Below are 18,817 nucleotides of genomic sequence, written 5' to 3'. Positions count from 1 at the left end.
CATCTGATTTGTACGTAAAGTATTGCGTTTACATACAAATCAGTCAGGCCATGTGTCCCCTTTGACTCTGCCTAGGTAAGTAATGCAGTGGAAAAAGTTGTGTTGAACAGTTTTGAGGCGTTATAACTTGGTAGCTCTGAGTCTTTTGCATCTAAATCTGTTTTCTCTTACGTCCTAGAGGATGCTGGGGTCCAAATTAGTACCATGGGGTATAGACTGGTCCACCAGGAGCCATTAGCAGTGTGGGCTGGCACCTCCCTCTCTGCCCTTCTACAGACTCGTTTAGAAAATGTGCCCGGAGGAGCCGGTCACAGCTAGGGAGCTCTCCTGAGCTTTCCTAAAAAGTTTTGTTAGTTTATTATTTTACAGGGAGGCTGCTGTTAACAGCCTTCCTGCAGCGTGGGACTAAGGGGGGGGGAGCATTGTCCACCCTGCAGGGTCTGAGCCACTGACTCCGCTGACTGGACCACACTGAGCTCCAGAGGGGCTTGATCGGTCTCTGATCGCCGACCCCTTACAGAGCTGAGTGTAGTGTGAGTTAGTACCAGAGGCACGCTATGAGGGGCGCCCTGGGCCAGCGCTTACACCTCACACTGGTCAGCAAGCCTGTCGGGGTCCAGGGATCCCAGCCAGCACAACTCCTCAGGCCAGTTTAAACTTCAGATGAGCGGGAAGACAGCGCCCATGAAGGGGGTGGAGCTTCTCCTCAGAGCGGACCCTGCAGTGTTCCAGCGCCTTTTTTCCTGCATGCAGTAGCTGAAGGAAGATTCTGGTCCCTCCAGACCAGCTCCAGCTTACTGTATAACGGTACCAGGGGCTTGTAGAAGGGAGGGGTGGCTTATGTATTGACTCTGTATCCTATAAAGGAGCACAAGTCGGTGCAGATAAGGGGTTTCTCCTTGTGATAAAGCGCTGCTGTGGGTTTGCTCCAATATCTGTCTTTATCTTGCCATTTTTGGGGGTGGGGTAAACTGTCTGCCCCACCTGTGTGTGTGTGTGTGTATAGTGTTTGGTGGTCTCCTTTAGCAACGTCCAGGGAAATGGTCATATGCTGCAGAGGATTTATCCTCCCAGGATGATCCCATTCCATGTAATAAGTGGTTTACCTCTATCAAAACTTGGATTTCTCAGATTTCTGACAGGTTGCTAGTAATGAATCTGCAACCCAGGTATTGCAGACCTTTATGGCTGTATGGCCCTTTTTTGGTACCTCAGGACACCCCGCTTTATACCCACACAAACGTGCGCTTGTGCAGGTAACACAAGACGACACGGATACCGATACTGACACTACTGATGGTGATAGGGATGTGTTACGTGGGTCTACAACGCTTGCAAAGGGGGTGCAACTGTTGATGGAGGCTGTCAGAGATGTGTTAAATATTAATGATACCACTCCTGATCAGGTTGAGGAGGCTTTTTTCACAGAAAATAAAAAAGCCTTGCTGACCTTCCCTGCGTCAAAGGAATTAAACGATTTTTTTGAAAAAGCATGGGTAAACCCTGAAAAGAAATTTCAGATCCCAAAAAAGGGTTCTGGTAGCTTTTCCTTTCCCTGACTAGGACAGGAAAATATGGGAAAACCCTCCTATTGACGCATCTGTGTCCAGACTCTCAAAAAAAGGTGGTTTTACCTGTTCCAGGTTCTACCGCCTTAAAGGAGCCAGCAGATAGAAAGATTGATAACATGCTTAAATCAATGTACACTGCTTCTGGGGCCATATTACGTCCCACTATTGCTAATGCATGGATTGCAAAAGCAATAAAGAAGTGGCCGGCTACCTTGCTTGAGGATTTGGATACAATGGATAGGGATGACGTTGCTTTAATTCTCTGACGTCCTAGTGGATGCTGGGGACTCCGTAAGGACCATGGGGATTAGACTGGCTCCGCAGGAGACTGGGCACTCTAAAAGAAAGATTAGGTACTATCTGGTGTGCACTGGCTCCTCCCTCTATGCCCCTCCTCCAGACCTCAGTTAGAATCTGTGCCCGGCCAGAGCTGGGTGCTCCTAGTGGGCTCTCCTGAGCCTGCTAGTAAAAGAAAGTATTTGTTAGGTTTTTTATTTTCAGTGAGCTTCTGCTGGCAACAGACTCACTGCTACGTGGGACTGAGGGGGAGAGAAGCAAACCTACCTATCTGCAGCTAGGTTGCGCTTCTTAGGCTACTGGACACCATTAGTTCCAGAGGGTTCGAACACAGGCACCTGTCCTCGATCGTCCGTTCCCGGAGCCGCGCCGCCGTCCACCTAGCAGAGCCAGAAGAACAGAAGCTTGAAGTCTGTGAAATCGGAGGCAAAAGACTCCTGTCTAAATTTAAGGTAGCGCACTGCAGCTGTGCGCCATTGCTCCCAGCACACCTTCACACTCCGGTCACTGTAGGGTGCTGGGGGGGGGGGGGCGCGCCCTGGGCAGCAATTGAAGTACTCTTTTGGCATAAAATAAATATATACAGTCAGGCACTGTATATATGTAAAAACCCCTGCCATTTTTTCATACAGAAAGCGGGACAGAAGCCTGCCGCTGAGGGGGCGGGGCCTTCTTCCTCAGCACACCAGCGCCATTTTTTCTTAACAGCTCCGCTGGAAGGAAGCTCCCCAGGCTCTCCCCTGCAGTATCCAGGTGAAAAGAGGGGGGGCACATAAATTTAGGCGCAAATTTGTATATACAGCAGCTACTGGGTAAACACTGAGTTGTAGTGTAATCCTGGATTATATAGCGCTGGGGTGTGTGCTGGCATTCTCTCTCTCTCCAAAGGGCCTTGTGGGGGAACTGTCTTCAAATAGAGCATCCCCTGTGTGTGTGGTGTCGGTACGCGTGTGTCGACATGTCTGAGATAAAAGGCTCCCCTAAGGAGGAGATAGAGCGAATATGTGTGAGAGGGTGTCTCCGTCGACAACGCCGACACCCGTTTGGATATGTGTAAGTGCTAAGGTGAATTTATTGCACAACAAATTAGGGAACAGACAGGAAATCTACCCATGTCTGTCCCTATGTCACAAAGACTTTCAGAGTCTCACAATGCTCACTATCCAAAATAATAAACACTGATATCGACACGGAGTTTGACTCCAGTGTCGACTACGATAATGCAAAGTTACAGCCAAGATGGCTGAAAGGTATTCAATATATGATTATTGTAATAAAAGATGATTTGCATATCACTAATGACTCATTTATCCCTGACACAAGGGTACACATGTTAAGGGGAAGATAGCTGAGGTAAATTCCCCTCCTCTCATGAGGAAAAAGCGGGAATCTCCAGACGAGACTGCAGCTTCCCCCAAAAAAAAATTATTCTCAGGCAGTATCCTTTTCCCACTAGGGCCAGGATGTATTGAGAATCTTCCCCTAGGGTGTTCTGTTTTGCACAGACTGTAGCACTAGCTATTCTCAGGGATCCTGCAGATAGCGTGCACATTCTAGTATACTACTCAGACCGGCGATTGTGTCGGCATAGGTTTATAGTGCTGTGGCAGCGTGGACAGGTACCTTATCAGCAGAGATTGAGACCCTAGTATGTGTGTGTGTGTGTGTGTGTATATATATATATATATGTGTGTGTATATATATATATATATATATATATATATATATATATATATATATATATATATATATATATATATATATATATGTATATGTATATGTGTATATATATATATATATGTGTATATATATATATGTGTATATATATATATATATGTGTATATATATATATATATGTATGTGTATATATATATATATGTGTGTATATATATATATATATGTATGTGTATATATATATATATATGTATATATGTATATGTATATATATATATATATATACATATATACGTGTGTGTGTATATATAGAGATATGTATATATATTGAAGCTGCTGTCTTAAATGATAGATATATAATTATAAAACATGCGCAAAGCGACATGAGTATACTGGGTCCTAGAGTCAGTTATGTCGATTTCTGCTTGACCTGTCCTGTGGAATATGCAAGGGACAGATGATGCCGACTTAAGAGGCATATGGAAGGCTGAGGATTGTGTGGAGAAGGGTTCTCGGACCTGGTCTCCACAGCTATAGCTGGTAATTCTGATATTTTGCCTTATATTCCTGCACAGCCTAGGAAAGCTTGACATTCTCAAATGCAGCCTTTCGAATAAAGAAACAAGTCCGAGGTGCGTCCTCTTGCCAGAGGCGGGGGCAGAGGAAAGAAGCTGCACAACACAGCTAGTTCCCAGGAACAGAAGTCCTCCCCGGCCTCTACAAAATCCACCGCATGTCGCTGGGGCTCCACAGGCGAGCTAGGCCCGGTGGGGGCACGCCTTCGTAAGTTGAGCCACAAGTGGGTTCACTCCCTGTTAGATCCCTGGGCAATAGATATTGTGTCTCAGGGATACAGGCTGGACTTTGAGAAGATGCCCCCTCACCGACGGCCCTGCCGGCTTCCCCCCACGAGAGGGAAACAGTGTTAACTGCAATTCACAAATTGTATCTTCAACAGGTGGTGGTCAAGGTTCCCCTCCTTCAACAAGGAGGGGGTTATTATTCGACCATGTTGTAGTCCCGAAACCAGACGGTTCGGTCAGACCCATATTGAATTTAAAATCCTTGAACATATACCTGAAAAGGTTCAAGTTCAATATGGAATCACTAAGAGCGGTCATTGCAAGCCTGAAAGGGAGATTTTATGGTGACTCGGGACATAAAGGATGCATACCTTCATGTCCCCATTTATCCACCTCATCAGGCGTACCTCAGAATTGCGGTACGGGATTGTCATTACCAATTTCAGAAAGGTAATGGCGGAAATGATGGTGCTCACTATTATCACGTACTTGAACGATCTCCTCATAAAAGCGAGATCAAGAGAGCAGTTGCTGAACAGCGTATCACTTTATCTGGAAGTGTAACTGCAACACGGCTGGATTCTCTATATTCCAAAGTCGCAGTTGGTTCCTACAGCTCATCTGCCTCTCCTAGGCATGATCCTAGACACAGACCAGAAAAGGGTTTATCTCCCGATAGACAGAGCTCAGGAGCTCGTGACACTGGTCAGGAATCGATTAAAACCAAAACAGGGGTCAGTGCATCACTGCACTCGAGTCCTGGGAAGGAGTGTGGCATCATACGAGGCCATTCCCTTCGGCAGGTTCCATGCGAGGACCTTCCAATGGGACTTACTGGACAAGTGGTCCGGATCACATCTTCAGATCACCCTATCCCCCAGGGCCAGGTTGTGTCTCCTGTGGTGGCTGCAGAGTGCTCACCTTCTCGAAGGTCACAGATTCGGCATTCAGGACTGGGTCCTGGTGACCACGGATGCAAGCCTCCGAGGGTGGGGGGCAGTCACACAGGGAAGAAATTTCCAAGGGCTGTGGTCTAGGCAGGAGACTTGCCTTCACATCAATATCCTGGAACTAAGGGCCATATACAACGCCCTAAGTCAAGCGGAGATCCTGCTTCACAACCAACCGGTTCTGATCCAGTCAGACCGCAGTGGCTCATGTAAACCTCCAAGGCGGCGCAGGGAGGCGATGGTAAAAACCACCGGAATTCTTTGCTGGGCGGAGAATCACTTAAGCGCACTGTCAGCAGTGTTCATTCCGGGAGTGGACAACTGGGAAGCAGACTTCCTCAGCAGGCCCGACCTCCACCCGGGAGAGTGGGGACTTCATCAGGAAGTCTTCACGCAGATTGCAAATTGGTGGGAACTGCCACAGATGGACATGATGGCGTCCCGCCTCAACAAGAAGCTAAAAAGGTATTACGCCAGGTCAAGGGACCCTCAGGCGATGGCTGTGGACGCACTAGTAACACCGTGGGTGTTCCAGTCGGTCTCTGTGTTTCCTCCTCTTCCTCTCATACCAAAGGTGCTGAGAATTGTAAGAAAAAGAGGAGTGAGAACAATATTCATTGCTCTGGATTGGCCAAGAAGGACTTGGTACCCGGAACTGCAAGAAATGCTCAGAGGACCCATGGCCTCTGCCTCTGCCTCTCAGACACGACCTGTTACAACAGGGGCTCTGTCTGTTCCAAGACGTACCGCGGCTGAGTTTAACGGCATGGCGGTTGAACGCCGGATCCTAGCGGAAAAAGGCATTCCGGATGCAGTTATTCCTAAGCTGATAAAGGCTAGGAAGGATGTAACGGCAAAGCATTATCACCATATATGGCGAAAATATGTTGCTTGGTGTGAGGCCAGGAAGGCCCCTACAGAGGAATTCCAGCTGGGTCGATTCCTGCACTTCCTACAGTCAGGAGTGACTATGGGCCTAAAATTAGGGCCTTATCCATTTTCTTTCAAAAAGAACTGGCTTCACTGACTGAGGTTCAGACGTTTGTTAAGGGAGTACTGCATATTCAGCCCCCTTTTGTGCCACCAGTGGCACCTTGGGATCTTAACGTGGTGTTGAGTTTCCTGAAATCCCACTAGTTTGAGCCACTGAAGACCGTTAAGCTCAAGTATCTCACATGGAAAGTGGTCATGCTGTTGGCCTTAGCCTCGGCTAGGCGTGTCAGAATTGGTGGCTTTGTCATGTAAAAGCCCCTACCTGGTTTTCCATATGGACAGGGCAGAATTGTGGACCCGTCCGATATTCCTGCAAAGGTGGTATCTTTTCATTTGAACCAACCTATTGTGGTGCCTGCGGCTACTCGTGACTTGGAGGACTCCAAGTGGCTGGACGTAGTCCGGGCTTTGAAGATTTATGTATCTAGAACGGCTGGAGTCAGGAAATCTGACTCGCTGTTTATCCTGTATGCATCCAACAAGCTGGGTGCTCCGGCTTCAAAGCAAACGATTGCTCGCTGGATCTGTAACACGATTCAGCAGGCTCATTCTGCGGCTGGATTGCCGCATCCAAAATCAGTGAAAGCCCATTCCACAAGGAAAGTGGGCTTTTCTTGGGCGGCTGCCCAAGGGGTTTCGGCATTAGCTTTGCCGAGCAGCTACTTGGTCGGGTTCAGACACATTTGCTAAGTTCTACAAGTTTGATACCCTGGCTGAGGAGGACCTTGTGTTTGCCCATGCGGTGCTGCAGAGTCATCCGCGCACTCCTGCCCGTTTGGGAGCTTTGGTATAATCCCCATGGTCCTTACGGAGTACCCAGCATCCACTAGGACGTCAGAGAAAATAAGAATTTACTCACCGGTAATTCTATTTCTCGTAGTCCGTAGTGGATGCTGGGTGCCCGTCCCAAGTGCGGACTTTCTGCAATACATGTGTATAGTTATTGCTTAATAAAGGGTTATTGTTATGTGGCATCCTTTTGAGTGATGCTCAGTTGTTCATACTGTCAACTGGGTAAGGTTATCACAAGTTGTACGGTGTGATTGGTGTGGCTGGTATGAGTCTTACCCTGGATTCCAAATCCTTTTCTTGTAATGTCAGCTCTTCCGGGCACAGTTTCCTTAACTGAGGTCTGGAGGAGGGGCATAGAGGGAGGAGCCAGTGCACACCAGATAGTACCTAATCTTTCTTTAGAGTGCCCAGTCTCCTGCGGAGCCCGTCTATTCCCCATGGTCCTTACGGAGTACCCAGCATCCACTACGGACTACGAGAAATAGAATTACCGGTGAGTAAATTCTTATTTCTCTGACGTCCTAGTGGATGCTGGGAACTCCGTAAGGACCATGGGGAATAGCGGGCTCCGAAGGAGGCTGGGCACTCTAGAAAGATCTTAGACTACCTGGTGTGCACTGGCTCCTCCCACTATGACCCTCCTCCAAGCCTCAGTTAGATTTCGTGCCCGGCCGAGGTTGGATGCACACTAGGGGCTCTCCTGAGCTCTTAGAAAGTTATAGTCTTAGAATTTATTTTCAGTGAGACCTGCTGGCAACAGGCTCACTGCAGCGAGGGACTAAGGGGAGAAGAAGCGAACTCGCCTGCTTGCAGCCGGATTGGGCTTCTTAGGCTACTGGACACCATTAGCTCCAGAGGGATCGACCGCAGGCCCAGCCTTGATGTTCGGTCCCGGAGCCGCGCCGCCGTCCCCTTTACAGAGCCAGAAGCAAGAAGATGGTCCGGAAAATTGGCGGCATGAAGACATCCTGTCTTCACCAAGGTAGCGCACAGCACTGCAGCTGTGCGCCATTGCTCCTCATACACACTTCACACTCCGGTCACTGAGGGTGCAGGGCGCTGGGGGGGGCGCCCTGAGGCAGCAATAAAAACACCTTGGCTGGCTAAAATACCTCAATATATAGCCCCTGGGGCTATATATGAGGTAAATACCCCTGCCAGAATCACATAAAAAGCGGGAGAATACGCAGCGAAAAAGGGGCGGAGCATATCTCCTCAGCACACTGGCGCCATTTTTCCCTCACAGCTTGGCTGGAAGGAAGCTCCCTGGCTCTTCCCTGCAATTCTACAGTACAGTAAGAGGGAAAAGAGAGGGGGGGCATTAAAATTGGCACTGTATACAGTATATTATATTGAAAAGCAGCTATTAGGGACATAACTCAGTTAGTCCCTGTGTGTGTGTGTGTGTGTATGTATGTGTATGTGTATATATATATATATATATATATATATATATATATGTGTATATGTATATATATATGTGTGTGTGTGTATATATATGTGTGTGTGTGTGTGTGTGTGTGTGTATATATATATATATATATATATATATATATATATATATATATATATATATATATATATATATATATATAGCGCTCTGGTGTGTGCTGGCATACTCTTACTCTGTCCCCCCAAAGGGCTTTTGTGGGTCCTGTCCTCTGTTTGAGCATTCCCTGTGTGTGTGGAGTGTCGGTACGGCTGTGTCGACATGTTTGAGGAGGATAATGATGTGGAGGAGGAGCAGATGCCTTTAGCAGGGATGTCACCCCCTGGGGGTCAGACACCTGAGTGGATGGTATTATGGCAGGAAGTGAGTGCACGTATAGACTCCTTACATAAAAAATTTGACGACATGCCGACTGTGGGACAGCCGAGTCTTCAGCTCGTGCCTGTCCAGGTGTCTCAAAAGTCATCAGGGGCTCTGAAACGCCCGCTATCTCTCAGGTGGCACAAGTAGATGTCGACACGGATACTGACACCAGTGTCGACGACGATGAGTCAAATTTAATGCCCGTTAAGGCCATTCACTGCATGATTGAGGCAATGAAAGAGGTGTTAAATATTTCTGATTTACATCCAGGTACCACAAAAAAGGGTATTATGTTTGGGGAGAAAAAACTACCTGTAGTTTTTCCCCCGTCAGATGAATTAAATGAAGTGTGTGAAGAAGCGTGGGCTTCCCCTGATAAGAAATTGGTAATTCCTAAGAAGCTACTAATGGCGTTCCCTTTCCCGCCAGAGGATAGGTTACGTTGGGAAACACCCCCGAGGGTGGATAAAGCGCTCACACGTTTGTCTAAAAAGGTGGCACTACCGTCCCAGGATACGGCCGCCCTTAAGGAACCTGCTGATAGAAAGCAGGAGGCGATCCTGAAGTCTGTATATACACACTCAGGCATTATACTCAGACCAGCTATTGCGTCAGCATGGATGTGCAGTGCTGCCGCTGCGTGGTCAGATAAACTGTCAGAAAATATTGACACGTTAGACAGAGACACGATCCTGCTAACAATTGACCATATCAAAGACTCAGTCTTATACATGAGAGATGCACAGAGGGAAATCTGCCGGCTGGCATCTAAAGTAAGTGCATTATCCATCTCTGCTAGAAAACAAGCGGGGAAAAGGAGGGTCTTTTCTGTCAAGAGGCAGAGGCAGGGGAAAAAGGCTGCAGCAAACAGCAGGTTCCCAGGAACAAAAGTCCTCCCCCGCTTCCTCTTCCAAGTCCGCCGCATGACGGTGGGGCTTCACAGGCGGAGCCAGGTACGGTGGGGGCCCGCCTCAGGAATTTCAGCAATCAGTGGGCTTGCTCACAGGTGGATTCCTGGATCCTTCAAATAGTATCTCAGGGATACAGGCTGGAATTCGAGGCGACTCCACCCCGCCGTTTCCTAAAATCCGCCTTGCCGATTGCTCCCTCAGACAGGGAGGCGGTGCTAGCAGCGATTCACAAGCTGTATTCCCAGCAAGTGATAATCAAGGTACCCCTACTTCAACAAGGCCGGGGTTACTATTCCACACTTTTCGTGGTGCCGAAACCGGACGGTTCGGTGAGACCCATTTTAAATTTGAAATCCTTGAACACATACATAAAAAAATTCAAGTTCAAGATGGAATCGCTCAGGGCGGTTATTGCAAGCCTGGACGAGGGCGATTACATGGTATCCCTGGACATCAAAGATGCTTACCTGCATGTCCCCATTTACCATCCTCACCAGGAGTACCTCAGATTTGTGGTACAGGATTGCCATTACCAATTCCAGACGCTGCCGTTTGGACTCTCCACGGCACCGAGGGTATTTACCAAGGTTATGGCGGAAATGATGATACTCCTTCGAAAAAAGGGAGTTTTAATTATCCCATACTTGGACGATCTCCTAATAAAGGCACGATCCAAGGAACAGTTGTTAGTGGGAGTAGCACTATCTCAGGAAGTGCTGAGCCAGCACGGTTGGATTCTGAATATCCCAAAGTCACAGCTGGTCCCCACGACACGTCTAATGTTCCTGGGAATGATTCTGGACACGGCCCAGAAAAAAGTTTCTCCCGGAGGAGAAAGCCAAGGAGTTGTCTTCTCTAGTCAGAGACCTCCTAAAACCAAAACAGGTATCTGTGCATCACTGCACGCGGGTCCTGGGAAAGATGGTAGCTTCTTACGAAGCAATTCCATTCGGCAGGTTCCATGCCAGAATTTTTCAGTGGGACCTGTTGGACAAGTGGTCCGGATCGCATCTTCAGATGCATCGTTTAATAACCCTGTCTCCACGAACCAGGGTGTCTCTTCTGTGGTGGCTGCACAGTGCTCATCTTCTGGAGGGCCGCAGATTCGGCATACAGGACTGGGTCCTGGTGACCACGGATGCCAGCCTACGAGGCTGGGGGGCAGTCACAAAGGGAAGAAATTTCCAAGGACTATGGTCAAGTCAGGAGACTGCCCTTCACATAAATATTCTGGAACTAAGGGACATTTACAATGCCCTAAGTCAAGCAAAATCCCTGCTCCTACACCAGCCGGTGCTGATCCAGTCAGACAACATCACGGCAGTCGCCCATGTGAATCGACAGGGCGGCACAAGAAGCAGGATGGCGATGGCAGAAGCCACAAAAATTCTCCGATGGGCGGAGAATCATGTACTAGCACTGTCAGCAGTGTTCATCCCGGGAGTGGACAACTGGGAAGCAGACTTTCTCAGCAGGCACGACCTCCACCCGGTAGAGTGGGGACTTCATCCAGAAGTTTTCCAAATGATTGTAAATCAATGGGGTCGTCCACAGGTGGACATGATGGCGTCCCGCCTAAACAAAAAACTAGAGAAGTATTGCGCCAGGTCAAGAGACCCTCAGGCGATAGCTGTGGACGCTCTAGTGACACCGTGGGTGTACCGGTCAGTTTGTGTTCCCTCCTCTACCTCTCATACCAAAGGTATTGAGAATAATAAGTAAGCGAGGAGTAAGCACAATTCTCGTGGTTCCGGATTGGCCGAGAAGAGCGTGGTACCCAGAACTTCAAGAGATGATCTCAGAGGACCCGTGGTCTCTGCCGCTCAGACAAGACCTGTTGCAGCAGGGCCCCTGTCTGTTCCAAGACTTACCGCGGCTGCGTTTGACGGCATGGCGGTTGAACGCCGGATCCTGAAGGAAAAGGGCATTCCGGAGGAAGTCATTCCTACGCTTATTAAAGCCAGGAAAGATGTTACAGCAAAGCATTATCACCGCATATGGCGGAAATATGTTCCATGGTGTGAGGCCAAAAAGGCCCCAACAGAGGAATTTCAACTAGGTCGATTTCTGCATTTCCTGCAAGCAGGAGTGAATATGGGCCTAAAACTGGGCTCCATTAAGGTACAGATCTCGGCTCTGTCAATTTTCTTTCAAAAAGAACTAGCTTCAGTACCTGAAGTTCAGACATTTGTGAAAGGAGTGCTGCATATTCAGCCCCCATTTGTGCCTCCTGTGGCACCTTGGGATCTCAACGTGATGTTGAGTTTCTTAAAATCACATTGGTTTGAGCCACTAAAAACCGTGGATCTGAAATATCTCACGTGGAAAGTGGTCATGTTATTGGCCTTGGCTTCAGCCAGGCGAGTGTCAGAGTTGGCGGCTTTATCATGTAAAAGCCCTTATCTGATTTTCCATATGGATAGGGCAGAATTGAGGACTCGTCCCCAGTTTCTCCCTAAGGTGGTGTCAGCGTTTCACCTGAACCAGCCTATTGTGGTGCCTGCGGCTACTAAGGATTTGGAGGACTCCAAGTTGCTAGACGTTGTCAGGGCCCTGAAAATATGTTTCCAGGACGGCTGGAGTCAGAAAATCTGACTCGCTGTTTATCCTGTATGCACCCAACAAACTGGGTGCTTCTAAGCAGACTATTGCTCGTTGGATTTGTAGTACAATTCAGCTTGCACATTCTGTGGCAGGCCTGCCACAGCCAAAATCTGTAAAAGCCCATTCCACACGGAAGGTGGGCTCTTCTGGGGCGGCTGCCCGAGGGGTCCTCGGCTCTACAACTTTGCCGAGCAGCTACTTGGTCAGGGGCAAATACGTTTGCTAAATTCTACAAATTTGATACCCTGGCTGAGGAGGACCTGGAGTTCTCTTATTCGGTGCTGCAGAGTCATCCGCACTCTCCCGCCCGTTTGTGAGCTTTGGTATAATCCCATGGTCCTTACGGAGTTCCCAGCATCCACTAGGACGTCAGAGAAAATAAGAATTTACTCACCGGTAATTCTATTTCTCGTAGTCCGTAGTGGATGCTGGGCGCCCATCCCAAGTGCGGATTGTCTGCAATACTTGTACATAGTTATTGTTCGGGTTATTGTTGAGCCATCTGTTGAGAGGCTCTATTGTTTCATACTGTTAACTGTGTTTCATATCACGAGTTGTACGGTGTGATTGGTGTGGCTGGTATGAGTCTTACCCGGGATTCAAAATCCTTCCTTATTGTGTACGCTCGTCCGGGCACAGTACCTAACTGAGGCTTGGAGGAGGGTCATAGTGGGAGGAGCCAGTGCACACCAGGTAGTCTAAGATCTTTCTAGAGTGCCCAGCCTCCTTCGGAGCCCGCTATTCCCCATGGTCCTTACGGAGTTCCCAGCATCCACTACGGACTACGAGAAATAGTATTACCGGTGAGTAAATTTTTATTTTTTTACGCAACATACATGATTCTGCGGGTTTATGGTTGACTCCATGAAAGACCTGGGTACCATGGCTGCTGAAATTTCTTCCATGCTGTTTCAGCTTGTCGGGGACTTTGGCTGCGCCAGTGGTCGGCCGATGCGGAATCCAGAAGAAGGGCGGAGTCGCTGTCTTAAACAGGTCAGGCTCTCTTATACAGGTCAGGCTCTCTTTGGGGAAGCTCTAGATGCGTGGGTTTCTACCGCCACAGCGGGTAAGTCTCTGTTTCTTCCCTCAGCAGCACCTGCTCCGAAGAAATCATTCTCATCAGCTGCGCAGCAGTCCTTTCGGCCTAACAAGCCTAGAAAGGCCAGGAGTTCAATACCTTCTTGAGGGGAGGTAGAGTTAAGTCCAAGAAACCTGCAGCTGCAGGTTCCCAGGAACAAAAGCCTGCGTCAAGTACCCCTAAGTTCTCCGCATGACTGTGGACTGTGGGAGCGAGACTCAGACATTTTCAGTCATGTCTGGGTGTCGTCCGGTCTGGATCCCTGGGTACTACATATTGTGTCTCAGGGATACAGACTGGAATTTCAAAGTCTTCCTTCACACTGCTTTTTCAAGTCAGGTTTACCAACTCTGTTGAAAGACAGCATTGTTCTTCAGGACGATGTCCAAAAGCTGGTGGAGGCACAGGTAATTGTGCCAGTACCACCTCACATGCTGACCAAAGGTTACTGTTCGTACCTTTTTCGTGGTACCGAAACCGGATGGTTCGGTCAGGCCCATTCTGAACCTACAGTCATTGAACCCCTTTCTAAAGGAGTTCAATATGGAGTCTCTTAGTGCAATGATATCAGGTCTGGAAGAGGGGGAATTCCTGGTATCACTGGATATCAAGGATGTGTACCTTAACATTCCAATCTGGCTGCTGAATCGGGCTTATCTCCGTTTCGCATTGCTGGACTGTCATTATCAGTTCCAGGCCCTGCCATTCGGACTCTCCACAGCACCAAGGGTATTTACCAAGGTGATGGCGGAATTGATGATACTGCTCCGCAAACAGGGTGTGAACATCATTCCATACTTGAACAATCTTCTGATAAAGGTGTCGTCCAAGGAGAAGCTACTGCAGTCCATTGTTCTCACAACACGACTGCTCCAGAGTCACGGTAGGATTCTGAACCTTTCAAAGTCACATTTGGAACCAACCCAGAGGTTGTCTTTTCTGGGAATGATCCTGGATACCGAAAGTGCAGCGGGTGTTTCTTCCGCAGGAAAAGGCGTTGGTGATGCAAACTATGGTTTGGAATGTCCTGAAGCCCCCCCGGGTGTATGTTCATCAATGCATCCGCCTATTGGGAAAGATGGTGGCCTCTTACGAGGCTCTTCAGTAAGGGAGGTTCCATGCTCGGCCCTTCCAAGTTGTTCTCCTGGACAAGTGGTCGGGATCTTACCTCCACATGCACCAGCGAATTCGACTGTCACCAAAGGCGAGGATTTCACTCCTCTGGTGGCTTCAGCTGCCTCACCTCCTGGAAGACTGCCGGTTCGGGATTCAGGACTGGGTCCTGCTAACAACTGATGTGAGCCTCAGGGGGGGCTGGGGAGTGGTCACTCAAGGTGTAACCTTCCAGGGAAGGTGGTCAAAGCCTGGATGCCGGCCTGCCCATCAACATTCTAGATCTAAGAGCCGTATACAACGGTCTTCTTCAGGCGGCCCCTCTTCTACGAAATCGGGCCATTCAGGTGCAGTCTGACAACGTATCGGTGGCTTACATAGACAGGGAGCAACGAAGAGCAGAGCGGCAATGTCGGAGGTGTCGAGAATACTCCTCTTGACAGAAAAGCACGCGTTGGCGCTGTTAGCCATCTTCATTCCGGGAGTAGACAACTGGGAAGCAGACTTCCTCAGCAGACACGATCTCCATCCAGGAGAGTGATGACTCCATCTGGAAGTGTTCAAGGACATAACGGATCTTTGGGGCTTGCCCCAAATAGACATGATGGCCTCTCATCTCAACAAGAAGCTTCAGCGTTATTCCAGGTCGAGGGCCCCACAGGCAGTGGCGGTGGACGCCCTGGTGTCTCCGTGGGTGTTCCAGTCAGTGTACTTGTTTCCTCCACTCCCACTCATCCCAAGAATCCTAAAGCTTGTAAGGAGAACAAGGGATTAAGCGATCCTCATTGCCCCGGACCTGCCAAGAAGGGCTTGGTACGTGGACCTTCTGAATCTCCTGCAAGAAGATCCGAGGCCTCTTCCTCTTCGGGAGCACCTGCTACAGCAAGGGCTGTTCACTTATCAAGACTTACCGCTGCTACGTTTGATGGCATGGAAGTTGAGCGCCTGATTCTGGCTCAGAAGGGCATTCCGAAGAAAGAGAACCATTAACTTCAGGGTAGGAATAAACTATCTCCACTGACAAGACACTGAGCTCCTGAGGGTGCTGATCGCAAACTCACGAGGTGACTGCTCACTCCTGCAGCACCCCTAACGGTGTAACAGAGCCAGAAGAGTGGTGAGTACAGCGCCAGCGTCCCGGTTGGCTGGTCGCCGGTGGGTATGGAGCCACAATGGTGGAAGCGCAGCTCTGGCATGCTGCGCTCCGGAAAGCTCAGCAACACTTTAAGCGCTTTGAGGGGCGTCCTGAGCATGCACAATTCACCCTAAACTGGCCACTCGGCTAACAGGGGCTAATCACGGTGTTGGCACAGTGTTTACATAAGGCAAGTATAAACAATTAGTGCAAGAAGCCGCGCAAGGGGCTTCCTTTCAGAGCGGATCCAGCACTCAGAAGCACCATTTTCTCCCTGCAGATACATAGGAAAGAACGCTGACAGGGAGTGCTGCCTCTGCAGTACTAGGGTTTTATAGACGGGGGGAGAGGAGGAGGAGGAGGAGAGAGTGTGTGTGATACTAGTACTAATTACCCTATTAAGGGTATTTAGTCAGCGCCAGGCTTTTATCATTGCCTACAGGGGTGCGGTGTGGCTGGCTCCTTATACTCTGTGACTCTCTGAAGGTACTCTGGGGGAAACTGTGAGATTTTCCTGTGTGTAAGTGTGTATATCCCACATTTCCGTGTCTAAGGACACTCTGACCTGTGCTATCTTCTCCTGAGGAGTCTGTTCCATGTACTCAGGACTGCAATATGCTCTCTCAGCCTTCTGAATCAGAACCCCCATGGGTAGATTCTTTATGGGAAATTATATCCCATATTTCAAACAGAATGTCACATAATGAGAAAGAGATGCAGTTTTTGAGAAAATCTGTAGAGAGTTTGAAGTATTCGGCTCCCACTACTTTGTCTAATAGCCCACTTACATACCCGCAAAAGTGTACACTTGCCCATATAATGCAAGCTGACACTGATACAGACTCTGATACAGGGGACAGTGATGGGGGAATATGCAGTAGGAAGATGCATCCCTTGTTAAAGGAGTGCAGCTCATGATTTAAGCCATTAGGGATGTTTTGCATATTACTGAGAAGGTACCTGAGCCGGAAGAGGAATCTTATTTTACAGTAAATAAGAAATCCTCGCTCACCTTCCCGGCTTCAAAGGAGTTAAACTCCTTATTTGAAAAATCCTGGGAAAACCCAGAGACAAAATTCCAAAGCCCTAAAAGAATTCATTGCTTTCCCTTTCCATGAAGAGGTTAGGAAGATGTGGGAAAACCCACCTATGGTAGACACTTCTGTATCTAGGTTGCGTAAAATGGTTTTTACCTGTCCCTGGTTCAATCGCCTTAAAGGAGCCGACTGACCGCAAGATTGAGACTACGCTCAAATCACTATATATAGCTACAGGCGTGGCCTTAAGGCCCACTATTGCTTGTGCGTGGATTTCTAAAGCATAGTAAAATGGTCAGGCACTTTACTAGAGGATTTAGATACTATGCATAGGAGTGACATTGACTTGTTTTTACGTCACATACAGGATTCTGCACTTTTCATGGTGGAGGCCATGAAGGACATTGGACTGCTTAATGTGAGGGCTACTTCCATGGCAGTATTGGCACGCAGAGGACTGCAGATGCAGAATCCAAGAAAAGTGTGGAGAACCTTCCCTTCATAGGTCAGGCACTATTTCGGGGCGCATTGGATGCGTATATTTCCACGGCGACTGCGCTAAGTCGACATTTCTTCCCTCCGCAGCAGCACCGGCTAGGAAATCTTATCCTTCGGCTACACTGCAGTCCTTTCGGACCGCAAAATTTAAAAAATCCAACCCCCCCCACCTTATTTAGAGGAGGTAGGGGAAAATCCAGAAAACCTGCTCCAACAGGTTCCCAGGAACAGAAACCAGGTTTTGCTTCCTCCAAAACTTCAGCATGACGGACCTCCCAGCCTGGAGATCAGGCAGGTGAGGGCGAGACTAAGACTTCAGTCACGTCTGGGCGTCATTATGTCTAGACCCCTGGGTGACTGATATTGTTACCCAGGGGTACAGACTGGAGTTTCAAGTACTCCCACCTCACAGATTCTTCAAATCAGGCTTGCCAGCTTCGCTGACAGTGCTATCCTACAGGAAGCCATTCAAAAATTATTACGAACAAATGTCATTGTTCCAGTTCCACCTCACCTACAACACATGGCTTATTACTCAAACCTGTTTGTGCTACCGAAACCGGACTGTTCGGTAAGGCCGATATAGAACCTAAAGTCATTGAACCCCGACCTGAGGGAATTCAAATTCAAGATGGAGTCTCTGAGAGCGGTAACCTCAGGTCTGGAGGAGGGGGAATTCCTAGTATCCCTGGATATCAAGGATGCCTTCCTTCACATTCCAATCTGGCCTGCTCACCAGGCTTTTCTCAGATTTGCGCTGCTGGACTGTCACTATCCGTTCCAGGCGCTGCCATTTGGCCTCTCCACAGCACAGAGGGTGTTCACCAAGGTCATGGCAGAGATGATGCTACTCTGCAGAGAGGGAGTGAACAGAATTCCATATCTGGACGATCTACTGATAAAAGTATCTTCCAAGGAGAGGATGTTGCAGAGTATTGCTTTCTCAGCTCGATTACTCCAGGATCATGAGTGGATCTTGAACCTTCCAAAGTCACATTTGGAGCCGACAAGGAGACTGCTTTTCCTGGGGATGATACGCGACACTGAAATGCAGAGTGTGTTTCTACCGGTGGAGAAAGCGTTGGTGATACAATCAATGGTCCGGGATGTCCTGAAGCCAGCCCGGGTATCTGTTCAACAGTGCATTAGCCTTCTGGGAAAGATGGTTGCCTCCTACGAGACTCTACAGTACGGAAGATTGCATGCAAGGTTTTTCCAACTAGATTTCCTAGACAAATGGTCGGGATCACATCTTCATATGCACCAGCAGATACACCCGTCGCCGAAAGCCAGGATTTCACTCCTCTGGTGGCTGCAAGCTTCTCATCTGCTCGAAGGCCGCAGGTCCGGGATTCAGAATTGGATCCTTCTAACCACGGATGCAAGTCTCAGAGGTTGGGGAGCAGTTACCCAAGGGGAAAACTTTCAAGGAAAATGGTCAAGTCTGGAATCCATCCTTCCATTCTGGAATGAAGGCCATATACAACGGCTTCCGGCAAGCGGCACATCTTCAGCAATATCTGGAATTTCAGGTTCAGTCGGACGATG

At 48.6% G+C, this 18,817-nt stretch overlaps 1 protein-coding gene across 1 annotated transcript in view; it reads left to right on the top strand.

Annotated features, from left to right (window-relative positions):
* MYH9 (myosin heavy chain 9) overlaps positions 1-18,817 on the top strand; it is an 889,869-nt gene that overhangs the window by 228,906 nt on the left and 642,146 nt on the right.

This window comes from Pseudophryne corroboree, chromosome 9 (genome assembly GCF_028390025.1).
Source record: "Pseudophryne corroboree isolate aPseCor3 chromosome 9, aPseCor3.hap2, whole genome shotgun sequence".
Lineage (NCBI taxonomy): Eukaryota > Metazoa > Chordata > Amphibia > Anura > Myobatrachidae > Pseudophryne > Pseudophryne corroboree.
The sequence above is the reverse complement of the archived record's forward strand: the minus strand, read 5'-3'. Positions and strand labels throughout refer to the sequence as shown.